Below are 17,556 nucleotides of genomic sequence, written 5' to 3'. Positions count from 1 at the left end.
CACTTGTGTGTAGCGTCCTTCAGCTTCTGGCTTAGGGGACTGTACCCCAGTGTCCCATGTCCCCTTCCTGAGATGCCCGCTCCTCAGTATGTGATGCTGGGGCTGTGCACCGGGCTTCGGGCCAGGGTCAAGTGGTTCCTCCCCTCCTGCTGATGGTGTGAGCTCCCTGGTCTCAGACAGTGGTTCCCTGGTCTGCTGGAAGGTGAGTTCATTCTCCCTACCCCAACTCTGCCCACCCTCCCCCTACCTACATGGCCCTCTCTGGGGCAGCCCCAGTGCCTGCTGCGGATGGGTGTCTTGGCCCACGCACGGACCGGAAGCAGAGGTTCACAGCGTGGTGAGACCACACAGCTGGACCCAGGACCTCCTGGCCCAGGCCTCACTCCAGCAAAGAGGTGTGAGCTGCCCCCGGCCCTGCCCCTGACCAGGCCCCAGCCAGGCCGTCCTGTCAGACCCTGAACTCCATCAGCTGGTGGCCAGTCCCCACCAGATGCCCTCCTGCCCCCTGCCTCCGTCCGCAGGTGGGCATTGCTTCCACACCCGGTCCTAGTGGCCCTGCTGCTCTGGCTCAGGCAGGCCCGGGAGAAGACCGGAAACTACCCCTTGCCCCTGGGGATCCCCGTCAGAAGGGCCACCCTGCTCTCGCGCGTGCATCCTGCGGCTTGGTGCCCCCGTGCGTCCGCTGCTTGGACAGCTCATCCCCGCCTGCCTGAGTGGGGTGCATGGGTCCCGGGAGCTCTGGGGGCGGCTGTCTCGCAGGGAAATGTGTATGCAGTGAGGAGCTGTTGGAGAAGGCCTTTCTTGATCTCCTTGTTAGAAAAATGTAAGGGGGTCACGACACACGCCCATCTTCCTCACCAATCAACCAGAGCAGAATCCACAGCAGCTGCCCCTGCCGTAAAAGCGGCCTGTGTGTTGCAGGGGACAGAGCAGGGTTCCAAGTGGGGCAGAGCCACGGTCCACACCGAGTCCCCCATTCACTGGACAGCTGTCGGAGGGCTACAAAGGGCGCCTGTGCTCCGAGGCAGTGAGCCCTCATGGGGACCTGGGGACCTGGAGCAGCGGGCAATGGGCTCTCTCCCTGGCAGGGGTCAGTGGGGGGTGGCGTGGACCTCCAGCCACATCCGATGAGACCCAGTCCCCTGAAGTGTTCTGGGAGAGGATGCAGAGAGCAGTTCAGGGCAGGAGCAGGAATGACAGGGACCCAGAGTGCAGTGTGACTCAGTACAGAAGAGATGCCTGACCATCGTCGTCCCCAGGGGCCCTCCAGAGGTATACATGCAGGGGTCAACAGGAGACAAGACCTCCTCCAAAGTGTCTTAGCACCTCTGAGGCTCGGTCCTTGCTATAGCCGTGAGATCTCGGGAGAAGCCTAAGGTAGAGACATGAAATGTTCCAACATGGAGACCCTCCCGGAGGCATCCATGCATTGTAAGATCCCTTGTGAAAGGCAGAGTGTGCGGCTGGAGCACGGCTACGTGGAGCAATCCGCAAAGTAGAGGAGCTTCCCACCCTCTCCCTGTGACCTACCTCTCCTGCCAGAGATGGCCAAGGGTTGGGATTCCAAAGGCTGGCTCCAGCTCCCCACTGCACCCCAGCTCCTGGGTCTGCCATGTGAGCATCAGGCCCAGACAGATCAGGAAATCCCCCCAGAATAAACAGGATGCAGGGAGGACTTTGGCCCCTGCCATCCAGCGGGGCAAGCCATGTCCCTCACTGGCTGGGCCCTCAGAGCGGGCGTCAGTCACCTGGTTTCCAAGGTCTCTGGTGACTGGCCACAGCTGGGCAAAGGCAAAGACTTGGGTTTTCCTCCCCACCCCTTGTGCTGGCTGCGGGCTGCGGAGGATCCCTCTGCCTATGCTAGGCACACAGCTGAGGTGGGAGCCAGGGTCGGGGGTTGGTAGAGGGTTAAAGGAGCTGTCATCTCTGAGGCCTGGGTGGGCATCAGCTCCTTCCTCCAGGGTGAGGATAAGGGCTCTCCCTGCCTCCTGTCTGCTCCCAGGTGGCCAGTCCCCACTGGGTGTTCTTGGCACACCCACAGCAGGCTAGAGCCTTGTGCTGCTCTCAAGGGGGGCTCCCAGTTGGTGGGAGACAGACCAGCCGCCATGCACCAGGACACCTCCATACTCCTTCCACTGGACGAGGCCAAATGTCTAAGGTCTGTGGCCAGCTAGAGCCAGCCTTGATCATGCGTGCAGGAAGGTCTGTGTTCCCCAGCAGGATGCTCTATGCTGAAGTTGGTGCCTGCCTCTTCCCCGGTCCAAAGGTTCTTTCTTCTTTTTTTTTTTTTTAAGATTCTATTTATTTATTTGACAGAAAGAGATAGAGAGAGAGAGAGCACACGAGCAGTAGGGAGGGGCAGAAGCAGGCTCGAAGGAACCCGATGCGGCGCTCGATCCCAGGACTCTGGGATCATGACCTGAGCTGAAGGCAGATGCTTAACTGACTGAGCCACCCAGGAGCCCCTCCAAATGTTCTTTAAAGTGAAGCCCAGGGAGTTCCTCTGAGGCGGATGGGAACCACCATCAGGGTCTTCTCGAGATGGGAGAGCAGCAGGAGATGGAGCCCCCGAGCCTGGGCAACTTTTCCAGGAAAGGAGAGCCTCTCGACATCACCAGTGGCTCTGAATGGCACTCAGGAAGCACGGGGTTTGGCCACCAAGCATCAGTGCTTCTGGCTAGGGTTCAGACCAAAGAAGCATCACCAGGGTGCATTTGGATGCTGGATCTGGGAAGTGGGACCCCTAGGAAAATGGAATCGCTCAGACTCACTCCCCTCCTTCAAGCTCTTGCCAAAGGCTCATTTCTGCAGTCACGACACTTCCCAACCACCCGCAGGTACCAGCATGTCCTAGAGTGAGTCCTGCCTCATGCTCTCGCCTGGTGAGAAGCCACACGTGGCCTCCTTGGCAGGACACACAGCTGATGTGTTAACCTGGTCCTCCCTCTGGAATTTCCCAGGCAGCTATGGGCCTCAGGCAGAGGGTGCCTCTTGCCTCCGCAGCAGCCGCCAGCCTTGCCCAGCTGTACAGCACAGGTAGGACAAAGTGGTGGCTTCCAGCCTCCTTCCCCGGGGTTTCACACCGCGGGGGTCAACATGCCACAGGCCCCCAGAGGATGCTGCCCACAGGCTGGAGGGGAGGGCATGGGCCACAAGCCTTGGGAACAAAGGCCCGAAGAGCCACCTGGAGCAGGGCAGAGGGGTCTTGGGCGGATGCTGGCCAAATCAGGGACCAGAAGAGCAGGGCACCCTGTGGTCTGTAGAGCTGAGGATGACAACATGCATCTGCAAGTGTGTTGCTGGGCTGGTCTCCCCACTTGCATGCTGCTGGGAGCAGGACCAGCATGCCGGGTGTGGGCCTTGCGGCCAAGACAGCATCAAAGATTCTGCCAGAACGCCTGCAGACCCAGGGTGGGGGTCCATGACTCCCAGAACAGACACTGCTCTAACCAGGGGTCCAACCGGAGCACCTCTGAGGCCTCAGATGCCCTGCCCCAGGCCAAGGGACCAGCTGTCCTGCTGTCTGGAGCAGGCCTGCCTCAACCTCCCCATCCATACCCAGGGGGACTGTTTGGGCTGCATCTGGTATTCCGGATAATTCTGAGGATCAAAAACAGAGACTGTTGAGACGCTGGGGGCCTGGCCCGGCCGGGACTCACACCACTGCAGCTGCCCCCGGGCATCCTGGCCAGCCCGGACTGCCCGTCGAGGTGCGTGGCTCCAATGGGGCCTTTACAGGGATGTGAAGGATGTCTGGGAAGACCCTGAAAACAACTGGCGGAGTGAGAGACATGTTCCTTTGGGGGATGAATGGCTACCACCTCCAGCTGATTCTAATAAAGAGATCACAGGGATGGGGTGGAGGTTCATTCTCGAGCCACTGAGCAGGACCCCTGAGGCTGGTGGCTTGCCTGGGTGCGGATGATGAAGGGAGATTTCTCTGTCATCGAATATGCTGCCTGTGATGCCACTTACAATGGGCTTGTCACCCTGGAAGGGCCCCGGCCAGTGAATCCCAATCCCCTGGCAACCAAATGCAGCTTCTTCAAGGTTACCGTGGCTGTGCCTGAGGATCTGAGAGAGGCCCGCTCCAGTGAAAACGGCCATAAAGAGTTCAAGAAAGCTTTGGGAGTGAACTGCATCTTTCTCAACATCACAAATAGTCAGTTCTTCATTGTCAGCCACAGAAGCTCCCGGGAAGCGTGTACCCCTGCAGGGTGACGTGCATTTCTGAAGCCTGCGCACCAAACTGCTACTGTCCCGCAGTGAAGAAGCCACCAAGCACTTAGAGGCAAGTAAGCAACTGGGGTGGCCTGCCAGGAGGGGTTCACAGTGCCAGAGGGCCGGGTGGGACTGACAGTTGGGACTCACAGTGCCACCGTCCAGCAGGCCCGAAAAGTACCTGGGGTGACTGCCGTTGAGTTGGGTGAAGAGACCTGCACTTTCCAAGTCTATGGGGAGGGTGGTGAGGTGTGCCCCCAGGCCCGAGCCACCTGGTGTTTTCTGAGGACTCCGTCCATGCAAGTGCCCAGGAACCTTGATGGCAAAGTGATTGGAAAGAACGGGAAAGTGATCCAGGAGTTGGTGGACAAATCTGGTGTGGTGAGGGTTCCCGTAGCGGGTGAGAATGACAAGAAGAACCCGGGGGAGGAGGGGATGGTTCCTTTCATATTCATGGGTACCCTGGAGAGTATCAGCCACCCGCTTGGAGAGGCTGCAGATTGAGGACCAGCTTTGGCAGACAGGGCGGGCCTTTGGCCCTCCTGGGAGTGGGCGGGTCTTCTCCGCCTCCCTCCACACTACCCGAAGCTATGGGGGCAGCTACCAACTTGGGAGGGCTGCCTGTCCTGCCTATGGACCCAGCTCAGACCCATCCACAGCTTCTGAGACCAAATCAGAGAAGAGGGAGGAGCCCAGATCCCAACGTGGGGGGAAGAAAGCCGGAGGCAGCCGATTGGGGGCTGGGGTAGGGGACCCCCACCAGCCCTCCCGGCCCACCACAAGATACCACGCTTCACCTATCAGCTCAGTGCTGAAAGATCCAGACAGTAATCCCTATAGCTTACTGGACACATCTGAGCCAGAGCCCCCAGTTGATTCAGAGCCTGGGGAATGCCTCCCCCCGCAGCAAGTGCCAGGTGCCACCGGGATGAGGACAGGACTGTCATGGATGGAGGCCTGGAATCTGATGGGGCCAGCATGACAGAGAATGGCCTGGAAGAGGAGTCGAGACCCCAGTGTCAGAAACTAGAGCCGCTGCAGGTGGAACTGTGGGAACTGGATGGATGGTTCCATCGGTGGAGACCGTCAGCCAGTGACTGTGGCTGACTGTATCTCCCAAGCAGAGTCTCAGAGCTGCCAGAAGTCCTCCCCCTTCTTGGAACTCACCAAACCCTCAGAGGACTGTCTTTCAGGACAGAAGGGCGACTCTGTCAGCAAGCTTCCTAAGGGCCCCTCAGAGAATGGGGAGCTCTCTGCCTCCCTGGGGTTGTGTAGTTTGGTGAATGGGGTTTCATAAAACCTCTAGCCCACATCCTTCCCTTCTTCATCTTGCTTGCTGCCCAACACCATGGCCCTCACAGGCCAGACTGAGCTGCGCTGGAGCTGCTCTTATCTAGGGGGGAGGGGGTGGCACAGCAGCCTGGGTCCCCCCTCAACCTGGGGAGGTAGTGGAGGGGTGTGTAACGGGGTCATACCCCCTCCCTCTTGTCCGCCCTATCCCCAGGGTGAGGGGAGCCTCTCTCCTTCCCATCAGACTGGATACGCTTTTACCCTCTAATGCCCCGATCTCTCTGAACAACCCCATCCTCCGCCTGCTGGTGCGGGGTGCTCCTTGACCCATCCAGGTTTGACAGTTCAGGGGGCTCCCCTGCTATCCCTCATCCCATCCTGTACCCCCCATTTCTGGGGCCTCATCACTGTGGAAGACAGGGATAGTAAGGGTATAAGTGAGTAAGAGGCACGAGGAAGGTTTTGGAGTAGAACCAGGGGGTGTATGGGGGGGGACAAGGTCCCCGGGGGGGGTGCCAACCTTGTCTGGCAGATGAAAAGGTGTATTTACTTTTCACTGTACAATATTTTAAAAAATAATAAAAAATCCAAATGGCAACAAAACAAAACAAAAAAACCCAGAGACTGTCAACAGCAAAAAGACAACCTAATTCCAAAATGGGCAAAGAACCGAATTGATGTTTCTCCCAAGAGGAGCCAGCCAGAGACGGGGACTGGAGATTCCTGAGACCCACCTCAACCCAGGCTTGCCACCCTGGCCCGCACACCCAGCCTTCTGTGGGCCTTCCTTCCTGTGTCCAGCCTGGGCCTCGGGCCTCAGAAAGACCTTTCTGAGGACCATCACAACCTACCCATCCTGGCTTCTATCCATACCACCTAATGTCAGGCCACACCCCTCCTGCCATGCTGAGCCCAGGCACTGCCCCCGGCCTTCCTCTTCTCCCCTGCTTGGCAAGAGCCCTTCCATGCCTCCTCCCTTGAGATTCATCTTGGCACCCCCAGTCTTGACTCCGTCCTGGCATCCCGGCACTCCCAGGAGTTGGCACACAACAATGCTCTCAGCGAGGTCTGAGTGGGAGAGTCAGGGGAAAGGGCGTTCACAGACAGAGAGGCCTAGGCTCTGGGCTTTGTCGGACACCAGGATGTGACAAGGGACCCTGTTTGGGGGATGGAAGCGGGCAGGGCCTCCTGGAACTACAGAGAGGAGACAACTGTGACAAGGAGTGGGGGGACGCCAAAAATGGAGAGGGGCCAACAGAAGTGGTCTTGGTGCCAGAGTGGTGACAGATGGCATTCTAGGTTTTTCCATATACTGCCTATAGCTCAAGGTGATTCCAGAGGGGAGATGGGGGCAGAGAATGGGACGGTGGTGCCAGTTCACCTGCAGGACTATAGCTGCTTGGCTGCCTGGCCTCGTCCCTGGCACAGAGAACGTCCTTGATAGCTGACGCTTTTTGAGCCTCAGAGGGAAGAGGCACGCAGATGCTGCGGATGTGCGGTATGGGACAGACAAAGGCTGCTTGCAGGATGTCACAGCCTTGGGTGGTGAGGCCCCGCAGGGAGGGGCCCAAGGGCACACAGTGCCTCGGGCAGCATTGGCCATGTGTACTTCCTCACGGATTTGCTCTGCTCTCACCTGCCTCCCAGGACGGCCATATGAGCAAGCCAGTCACCAGAGTTTACATGTTGTTCTTGTTTTTTTAATTAAACTTGTTACTTTGAGATGGAGTTGGAAGAAATAATACAGCAAGATCTCATTCACCCAGTTTCCCCAATTGTAACATCTTGCAAAACAATATTATATATCACAGTGCACCCCCTTTAATCCCTGGGAACCTCCATCTGTATAATGTTGTCATTTTATGAATGTCACATTAATGGGATCATAAAGTATATAGCATTTGGGCATTGGCTTTTTTCACTAGGCATAATTATCTGGAGATTCATCCAGGTTGCTGTGTGTGTAGGTAGCTCCTTCCTTTTGTCCCTGCTGAATGGTATTCCATGGTAGGGACATATCCAGGTTTGTTGAGCCATTCATCTGTCGAAAGATGTCTGAGTTGGTGTCAGTTTCTAGCTATTACAAATGTAGCTGCTATGAACGTTCTTGTATAGGTCTTTGTGTGAATATAGTTTTCATTTCTCTGGGAGAAATGCCCAGGGGTGCGGTCCTATGATAATTACATGTTTAGGTTTTTAAGAAACTGACAAACTCTTTTCTAGAGTTTCCATTTCCACCAGCCATGTATGAATGATTCAGTTTCTCTGCCTTCTCACCAGCAGTTGGTACTGTAACTTTTTCCCCCTATTCTTAGATGTGTAATGATATCTCACTGTGGTTTTAATTTGCATTTCCCTCATGGCTAATGCGTTTCATGGGCTTATTTGCCATTTGTATATCCTCCTTAGTGAAATGTCTATTCATGTCTTTTGCCCATGTTCTAATTAGATTGGTTATTTTTTGTTTGTTTTACTGTTGAGTTTTGAGAGTTCTTTATATATTCTAGATACTAGTCCTTCGTTGGGTATGTCCTTTGTGAATATTTTCTCCTCATCTATAGCTTGTCTTTTCATCCTTTAACAGGGGCCTTTTGCAGAACAAAAGTTTTTAATTTTGATGGAGTCCAGTTAATAATTTTTTCTTTTTATGGCTTGTGCTTTTGGGGTCAAGTCTAAGAATTTTTTGCCTAGTCATAGATCCCAAAGATTTTCTCCTGTTTTATTTTTTTCTAGCAATATTATAGTTTCAATTTTAAATTGAAGTCCACAACTTTACTTTGAAGTATTTTTTATATAAGTTGCAAGATTCAGGTTGAGTGTCTTATTTGCCTGTGGATGTGCAATTTCTCCAACAGTGTTTGCTTCATCCTTTCTTCACTGAATTGCTTTTGAACTTTTGTTCAAAATCAGTTTGGCATGTTTATGTGGATCTATTTCTGGGGGGTACTCTACCCTGTTTCACTGATCTATGTGTTAAGACCATATAGTTTTAATAACTGTAGCCATAGAATACACAGACACACACACACACATTATATTTTATATATTAATAAGGTAGACTCTTTCTTCTCATTTCAGCAAGGTTGCAGAGTACATGATCAATATATAAAAGTCAATTGTATTTCTATATTCCAGCAATGAACACATGGAAACCAAAATTATAGATATAATACCATTTACAATCTTCCAAAAAATGAAATACTTAGGTATAAATCTAACAAAACACATGCAGGATTTACATGCGGAGACAACAAAATGTAGATGAAAGAAATTAAAGAAGATCTAAATAAAAGGAGTGGCATACCTTGTTCATGGATTGGAGGACTCAACATAGTAAAGATGTCAGTTCTCCTCATCTTGATATATGGTTGCTATTCCTATCCATATATATCAAAATATAAAAATATCAAAATTCCTGCAAAATATCAAAAAATTTTTGTAGATATGGACAAGGTTATTCTAAAATTTATGTGGAAAAGCAAAGAAACTAGAATAGCAAGCATTGTTATTTTAATCCACTTAACACAGACAAAACACATTTTTTTGTTTTGTTTTGTTCTAAATTATTTTATTGCAGTAAAATTTATATGCAGTGAAATGCACAGATCTTAAACACTCAGTTAATAAATGTCAAATATATAGAACCATGTAACCAAAACCCCAATCAAGACCCCATTTTCATTATCCCATGAAGTTTCCTGTGCCTCTTCCCAGTTAATTCCCACCACCATCACAAATGGCCCACCCCCACACAACCACTGATCTGCTTTCTATCACTGCAGAATAATTTTGCCTATTTTAGAACTTCATATAAAGGGAATTATACAATATGTACTTTCGAAAACTCTGACTTTTAACTCAGCATAATTATTTTGAGATTCATCCATGTTCCTAAGTGTATCAATAGGTCATTGTTTTTTTTTTTTTTACTGCTGAGTAAAATTCCCACAACTTGTTTATCCATTCACTGTTGATGGACATTTGGGTTGTTTCCTGTTTTAGGCTATTACAAATACAGCTGCTGTGAACCTATATGTTTGGACGTATATTTCCCTTCCTCTTGGGTACATAATTAGGAGTAGAATGGCTGAATCACATAGGTATATGTTTAGTGTTATAAGAAACTGTCAACTGCTTCCCCAGGGTTGGTACCGTCTTACTCCCACCAGCAGTGTATGAGAGTTCCAGTTGTTCTGTATCCTAGTCAACACTTATTAGGGTCAGTCTTTTATTTCAGCTGTTCTAATGGTTGCGTAGGGATATCTCATTGCAGTTTTGATTTGTATTTCCTTGATGGCTGATGATTCTGAGTGCTTCTTCAGTGCTTATTGGCCATTTATGTCTTCTTGTGTGAAGTGTCTATTCAAATCTTTTGCCCGTTTAAAATTGGATTATCTTTTTATTATTGATCTGCAGGTGTTTTTTAAATATATCCTGGTACAAGTTTAGTGTCAGATAGGTTCACTGCAAATATTTTTTCCCAGACAATGGCTTGATTTTCATCCTCTTAATGGTGTCTTTTGAGAAATAAATGTTTATAATTTTAATAAATTTTAATTTATCAATTTTTTAATATTTCATGCTTTTTTTGGTTCTCTCCAAGAAATCTTTGCCGACTTATTCCAAGGTCATGAATATATTCTCCTCCGTTTCTTCTAGAAACTTTATAGTTTCACTGTTACGTGTAAGACTATGATCCATCCTGAATTAATTTTTGTGTATAGTGTTAGGCAGAGGTCAAAGTTCATTCTGTACCCTCCCCCTCAGCTTATCCAATAGTCCTAGCACCGTTTATCAAAAAACTTTGGCTTTCCCTATTGAATTGCCATGGCACCATTGATAAAAATCAAGATTTTAGACATACATTTTGGGATCTTTTTCTGGATTCTTGATTCTGCTCTGAAACGATTATCTGTAACTGCATAACAATTCAAAACTTAGTGACTTAAAACATCAGTTTAGACATTTTATTATCTATCATGGATTCTATGGGTCAGAAATTCAGGAGGGCTCAGCTGGGTAGTTCCTATGATTTCAGGCAGAGAAGGTCTGGAGTTAGAACTTCTCTCTGGACATCTCCCTTTCCAGGAAATCTCAGGGCTTCTTTATATCGTCTCTGTGGGTGGGATAGCCTGGCAATCAATCTCTGCAGGGGGGCTAGCCTGACAATTGGCTCTGCAGGTGGGCTAGCCTAGACCCTGAAGGCATGGTGGCCTCAAGGCTCTAAGCACAAGTACTCCGGCACCAGGGCAGATGCTGTCTCATCTTTTATGAACCAGCCTCAGAAGCTGTGCAGCATCACTTCTGTTGTAATCTATTGTTTATAAGACAGTATAAGATCACTTACATTCAAGGGGGAGTCTCAAGGGTCTAGAAGCACATGTAGGATGGAAGACATTGTCGTGGCCAATCTTTGAAAAATACAATCAGTAAAAACTCATCCTGTTTTGGGATCAATCTTTTATCTCTCTGTTCTGCAGACTGGATAATCTATATTGATCTGTCTCTGGCCAGCAGTGTGGGGGTGGCCTGAAGTGTGTGGTAAGGAGACGCCTCCATGGAGGTGAGTTACAACAGAGGCCTGCAGGACAAGGGCAGGATGATGGAGAGGAGTGGCCCATCCCAGCCGTGCCGTCAGGGACGACTGCCGCAGACGTGGTGGGAGAAAGGGTGTCCTGAGACAGCATGCTGAGTACAGGAGTCCGGAGTCCGGACCCCACGAGGGATGTGTTCCGGGAGCCGAGGGCCGCAGGGTGGGTGGGACGTGGGACTCAGGGACAGCAGGAGAGCTGGGGCGGCCTCGGGGCGGTGTTGAAAGCCCAGCCTGCGGCCATGCTGCCCTGACTCAGGCAGGAACCCCACACAGGCATGTTTGAGTTGGCCAGGGTTCACGTGGAGGACGGCAGAGCTGAATGCCGCTGGCTCAGGCTCCAGGGGAGGTGCTGAGTGAGAGGGCGCATTCCGTGCTGGCGGCCGCCTGCTCAATGACCACTGAGGACAGGCCTGGCGCTGTCCTGGCTGGCCAGGGAGAGGACACTGGGCTGTGTTCCGCGGGCTCTCCAGGCGTCGACACCCCCGGGGCCCACAGAGTCTCAGACCCTCTCAGTGTTTTTCCTGCATAGACAAGCCCCCTACCCAGCTCACAGATCCAAGGGGATCCCTAAGAAACCACAGTTGACAGAAGTTCAAGCAGCTGTAACCCTGCCCCAAAGTGGCTGAACTGCCTTCTGCAAAAGCCCCAGCTTCTTGGGTCTAATCCAGGGGCAAGGGGGATGGTCCGGGGACCACCCTGGCCCCTGCCCCTCAGGCTGTCTCTCCCCTGGCTCCACCATTTCCCCCTCTTTCCTCAGGCTGAATTTCATCCCACCTCAGGGCCTTTGCTCGTCCTTGTCACCTGGAAGCGGGCTCCTGCTTGCTGCCAGCTCAGCCCACTGGCCCCGCCGGATGGACCGCTCTCCCTCGGCACACCACTGCATCTCCCCAGCACACGTGGTTTTTCATTTACGTGTCAGTGTCCCTCTCACCTGAATCAAACCCCCGAGAGCAGGCCCCCGGCCCGTCTGGTTCACCGGCTTCCCTGTGACATGTAACAGGCACAGTGCACAGAACTGCATGGTTGGGGGAGGGATCCATCTCTCCGTCTCTCACAGACACCCGCCCAAGGGTGCCTCTTGGTTTTTGTTTTCGTCTGTCGCAGTGTAGGCAGGTGAGGGGACCTGGCTGAGTGCTACCCGCAGGAAAGCTGCCTATGCAAGAGACTGTGGACCCCGAGTTCGGGTGAGGGCTGGTGCCCCTGGGCCCTGGGCCCAGAACTCCAGCCCCCCAGGCCGGCTGCCCCCCGCCCGGATGGCAGCATGTAAAGCCTTATGGCATGGCACACTCGACGGACCCCCAGGGGACTGTACCTGCTCCCGGCCCGGGCTTTCCCGTCTGACCCCGCACACCACTCCCCACCAGGTGCTCAGAGAAGAATCTCAAAGTCGCATCACTTGTTCCTTTCTCTCATCCTCCCCATGGGTCAGCAAGTCCCAAACACATTCAGATTTGCTGTCTTCGCTCCATTGCCGCCGGCACTGGCCTGCTCGGGCTGCTGGGACAAAGACCACGGAGCCGGCAGCGTAAACCACAGAATGGGTTTCCTCACTGTTCTGGGGGCTGGAAGTCTGAGCTCAAGTATTGGCAGGGTTGGGCTCTCCTGAGGCCTTTGTCCTTGGCTGGTGGACGGTTGTCATTTCCCTGTGTCCTTCCATGGTGGTACCTCTGTGAGGGTGTGTGTCCTAATCCCCTCTTCTTGTGAAGACACCAGTCGTGTTGGCTTAGGGCCCACGCATAGGACCTCATTGAACCTTGAAGACCCTATCTTTAAATACAGTCACATTGGGAGGCTCCGGGGCTAGGGATTCAGCATATGAACTTTGGGGGACACAGTTCAGTCCATCACACCACCCAGTTCCACCCTCATCTTCACTTCCTCGACTTGAGCCTTGGGCACTCCATTCTGCAGTGGGGACCCTCGAGAATTGCACTTTTAGGTCTCAGGCCCCCCCACCTCACCAAGCACAGAGACCCACATGAGAAGCCCAGCCCACTCTCCAATGCCTACCTCCCTTTCTCCATTTACCTTGGGGGCTCTGCCAACAGGCCTCATCAGCTTCCTTCAAACACATCAAGCTCATTGCAGTCCCTCAGGGCCTTCGCTCTACCTGGAGTCAAGGATGAGGGCCACCCAAGACTTCCCGTACAGCTCTGGTCATGCATCTGTATTAATTAATTAATTTGTAAAAAGATTTTATTTATTTATTTGAGACACAGAGAGAGAGAGAGAGCATGAGCGGGGGGAGGGGGTCTGGGGGCTAGAGGCAGGGGGAGAGAGAGAAGCAGACTCCCCACTGAGCAGGGAGCCTGACTGGGGCCTTGATCCCAGGACCCTGAGATCATGACCTGAGTCGAAGACAGATGTTTAACCGACTAAGTCACCCAGGCACCCCTGTATTTATTTTGTAATAACAAATAAGCTTTATTGAGACAATTCACATACCATACAATTCACCCATTTAAAGTGTGCCATTCGAAAGTTTGTAGTATATTCAGAGTTGTGCAACCATCCCCCAAATTAAATTTAGAACTTTTTATTGAAATACAATTTGTATACCATAAAATCCACCCTCGTAAAATGTGTAATTCAGTGGATTTTAGTTCATTCACAAAGTTGTGCATCAGGTACCACTCTCTAATACTAGAACATTTCCATCACCCAAAAAGAAAACCCCTAGCAGTCGCTCCTCGTGCTCCTCCCCCAGCCCCAGGTGGCCATAATCTACTTTCACTCCACATGAACTTGCCTATTCTGGACATTTCATATAAATGGAATTGGACAAAGGTGGCCTTCTGTGTTTGGCTCACTTCGCTTAGCACCATGTTTCAAGATTCATCCACGTGGTAGTGTGGGTCAGAACTTCATTCTTATTTATGGCCAAATAATATTCTACTGTGTGGCTGGAACTCATCTGTTTACCCACTCATTCACGGATAGATACTCGAGTTGTTTGAACTTGTTGTCTGTCAGGAATATAAACATTTGAGTGCAAGTCTTCTTGTGAACGTGTTTTCGTCTCTGTTGGGCAGATCAAATGGAGTTACTGAATCCTAAGGTCATAAGGTCCCGTGTTTTCCTGATTGCCTGGATTTACTGTCCTTTTCCTCCCTGTGGGATGAAGGAGGCACGAGGACAGGGCCTGTGTCCACTGTGTGTGGAATGCGCATTATGCCCCGAGCTGCCAGGGCCGGCTGGAGCCTGGGAGAGGTCGGTTGAGGCCTAACCCTGTGCCACCAAGATCCTATCCTTTAGTTCCTGCTGCCCTCAGGCTGCTCCCCTCCTGATTTCATAAGGCCACCTCTCCCTGCTCCCTCTTCCGTTACCCCCTGCATTCCTGCCAGGAAGAGTTCATCGAATCCAAGTGGGTGCTAAACTGTCCCAGAGAACAGAGGGGCTGCCATGTGGGCTCTCCTGGGGTCTCCCCTGAGGCCCCAGTTCTGTTGTCACAGGTGTCCCAGGGACTACTGTGTTGGAAGGAGGCAAGACAGAGAAGGTAGGGACAGACACACCCCTTAGGGCCCAACGCACCCTAGCCTGCCATCAGGGGTCTTTGTGCTAAGTTGCCATGTATGTGCAGGACTTTAGCTTTTCTAGAAAGTCTGAATGAGCCACCACCTGGAAGATGAGTGCCACCCATACTTGCATTGTTGGCGACAACTGTTGGATCTCACCTGGAGACTTTTCCCATCAGAGAGCCATAGGACTGAGATTCAGGGTTTGGGTCTGGAGTCCTGGGCTGGAATCTGGGGTCTGGTGCCAGAGACTGGAGGCTGGATTCTGGGCTGGGTCTGGGGTCTGGGTCTGGGGGCTAGAGTCTAGACCTGGGCTTGGGTTCTGGGCCAGGGGACTGGAATCTGGGGCTGGGTCTGAGGGCTGAGTTTGGGTCTGGGGTCTGGGTCTGGAGTCTGGGTCTGGAGTCAGTCTGGAGTCTGGGTCTAGGTCTGGGGTCTGAGGCTGGAGCTGGGTCTGGAGTCTGGGTCTGGAGTCAGTCTGGAGTCTGGGTCTAGGTCTGGGGCTGGAGCTGGGTCTGGAGTCAATCTGGAGTCTGGGTCTGAGGCTGGGATTCGGTCTAGGGTCTGGGGTTGGGGTCTGGGGTTGGGGCTGGAGTCTGGGATCTGGGGCTGAGGCTGGGGTCTGACTCCGGCTCTGAGATCGGGGTCTAGGTCTGGGGGCTGGGTCTAGGTCTGGGGCATCTAGGCCAAGCCGAGGCCAGAGCTCCTTTCCTAATACCCAGCTAAGGACAGCCAGTTCTGTATGCCATCCATGACCACTCACTTTGGTGCAGCCCCCGGCCATGCTGCCCTGTGCTTCCGAGGCTGGGGTTGGAAGTGAGGGCTGCACAGTGGGCTACAGCCCATAGGGGCAGGTTCAGTTCTAGAAAGGACACAGCCGCCACCACAGACATGCAAGGACCATCTTCATGCATGCTTGTTGGGAAAATCCTGAGATTCACTCCTTGAATGCATCTGTGTGTGTGGTAAAATATGCATAACAAAATTGGCCATTTTATGTGTCCAACTCAGTAGCAATTAAGCACATCCACATTGTATGCAACCTTCACCACCATCCATCTCCAGAAGTTCATCATCTTCCCAAACAGAAATTCCACCCCCCTTAAACACCTTCCCATTCCCCCTCCCCAGTGTCTGGCAACCTTTGTTCTACTTTCTGTCTCTAGGAATCTGACCACTCCAGGTACCTCATGTAAGGGGAATCCTACAGTATTTCTCCTTTTATGTCTGGCTTAGTTCACTTAGCATGATGTCCTCAAGGTTCATCGATGTTGTAGCCCATGTCAGGATTTCCTGTCTTTCTTAAGGCTGAATGATGTTCCAGGGTGTGTACCTACCACATTTGTTCGTCCATTCATGCTTGAATGGTGCTGTTAGAATCCTGGCACTGAGTGAGTTTCTGTGGAACAAAAGTGAGCCCCCCCCAGACAGAAATTCTGCCTCTCATGGGACTTATTTTCTGAGTGGGGGAGAACGTAAATAATCAAAATAAAGTGAGTATGCACTACAGTGTGGATTGGGGTAAGAAGAGCTTGGGACAGCACTGGGAGGAAGGCAGACGAGGGTGGCCTGGGCAGGTGGCCGAGGGGGGCGCTGTGGAGAGCACAGCATTGGCAAGGGCCGGAAGTGGGGCGGCTGGGTTGGGCTGCGTCCCAGAAAGGGGATGGGTGTGGAGGGGGGCAGTCTCAGGGCTGTGAAGGGGGTGAGAACTCCAGTTTTTGCTCTGGCTGAACCACTGGGACATTCTGAACAGAGAAGGGGATGTGTTCTTTATTCTTTTTTTTTTTTTAAAGATTTTATTTATTTATTTGAGAGAGAGAGAATGAGAGAGAGAGAGCACATGAGAGGGGGGAGGGTCAGAGGGAGAAGCAGACTCCCTGCCAAGCAGGGAGCACGATGCGGGACTCGAGCCCGGGACTCCAGGATCATGACCTGAGCCGAAGGCAGTCGCTTAACCAACTGAGCCACCCAGGCGCCCTGTGTTCTTTATTCTTAGCAGGAATATTACTCAGGCGTAAAGACGAAGGAAATCCTGACGAGTGCTACAACATGAATAAACCTTGAAGACAGTGGGTTAGCTGAAACAAGTCAGACACGACAGGACACATACTGTATAGTTCCAGGGACGTGAATGAGGTCCCTAGAAGAGTCAAATTCATAGAGGCAGAAAGGACAATGGCAGTTTCCAGGGGTTGGGGAAGAAAATGGGAATTAGTGTTTACTGGGGACCAGAGTGTCCGTTGGGGATCATGGAAAGTTCTGGAGACAGATGGTGGGGATGGTTGCACAGCAATGTGAATGCGCTTAATGCCACTGAACTGCACACTTAAAAGTGGTTAAAATGGCAAACTTTGTCATGTATATTTTACTACAATTGAAAAAAATAAATAATAAAACCCAGTTCGATGGGTATAGAGTTTCAGCGATGCAAGATGATGATGCTTTAGGGGTGCCTGGGTGGCTCATTTGTTAAGCATCTGCCTTCGGCTCAGGTCGTGATCCCGGGGCCCTGGGATCGAGCCCACATCGGGCTCCCTGCTCTTCGGGAGGTCTGCTTCTCCCTCTCCCACCCCCCCTCCGCTTGTGTTCCCTCTCTTGCTGTCTCTCTGTGTCAAATAAATAAATAAAATCTAGAAGAAAAAAAAAAGATGATGATGCTCTAGAGGTCTGCCGCACAACACTGTGCCTATGGTTAATACTGGAATCATGAGAAGGGTTCTTAACCGCAATAAAAAAACAAACAAAAAGTTGCAGTCTGGTGGGCATAGCGTGCCGCCCTGTGTATGAGAAAGGGAGCGGGAGAGAAGATATCTGCTCGCACATGCATCAGCGCCCTGGAAGGATACCAAGAAGTGGCCCCAGCAGTGGGCGACAGGAAGGGAGTTGGTGGACAGGAGGGAGCGGCAGGCAGAATTCTCCATGTGTGCATCTTTTTAT

General features: G+C 51.9%; 1 pseudogene; it reads left to right on the top strand.

The window, feature by feature from the left end:
• The first annotated feature begins 3,344 nt into the window (after nt 1–3,344).
• On the top strand, nt 3,345–5,549 carry LOC102751082 (RNA-binding protein FXR2 pseudogene; annotated as a pseudogene).
• Nucleotides 5,550–17,556: the final 12,007 nt, after the last annotated feature.

This window comes from Leptonychotes weddellii, chromosome 13, assembly GCF_054177405.1.
Source record: "Leptonychotes weddellii isolate Sample4059 chromosome 13, ASM5417740v2, whole genome shotgun sequence".
In the NCBI taxonomy this organism is placed as follows: Eukaryota; Metazoa; Chordata; class Mammalia; order Carnivora; family Phocidae; genus Leptonychotes; species Leptonychotes weddellii.
The sequence above is the reverse complement of the archived record's forward strand: the minus strand, read 5'-3'. Positions and strand labels throughout refer to the sequence as shown.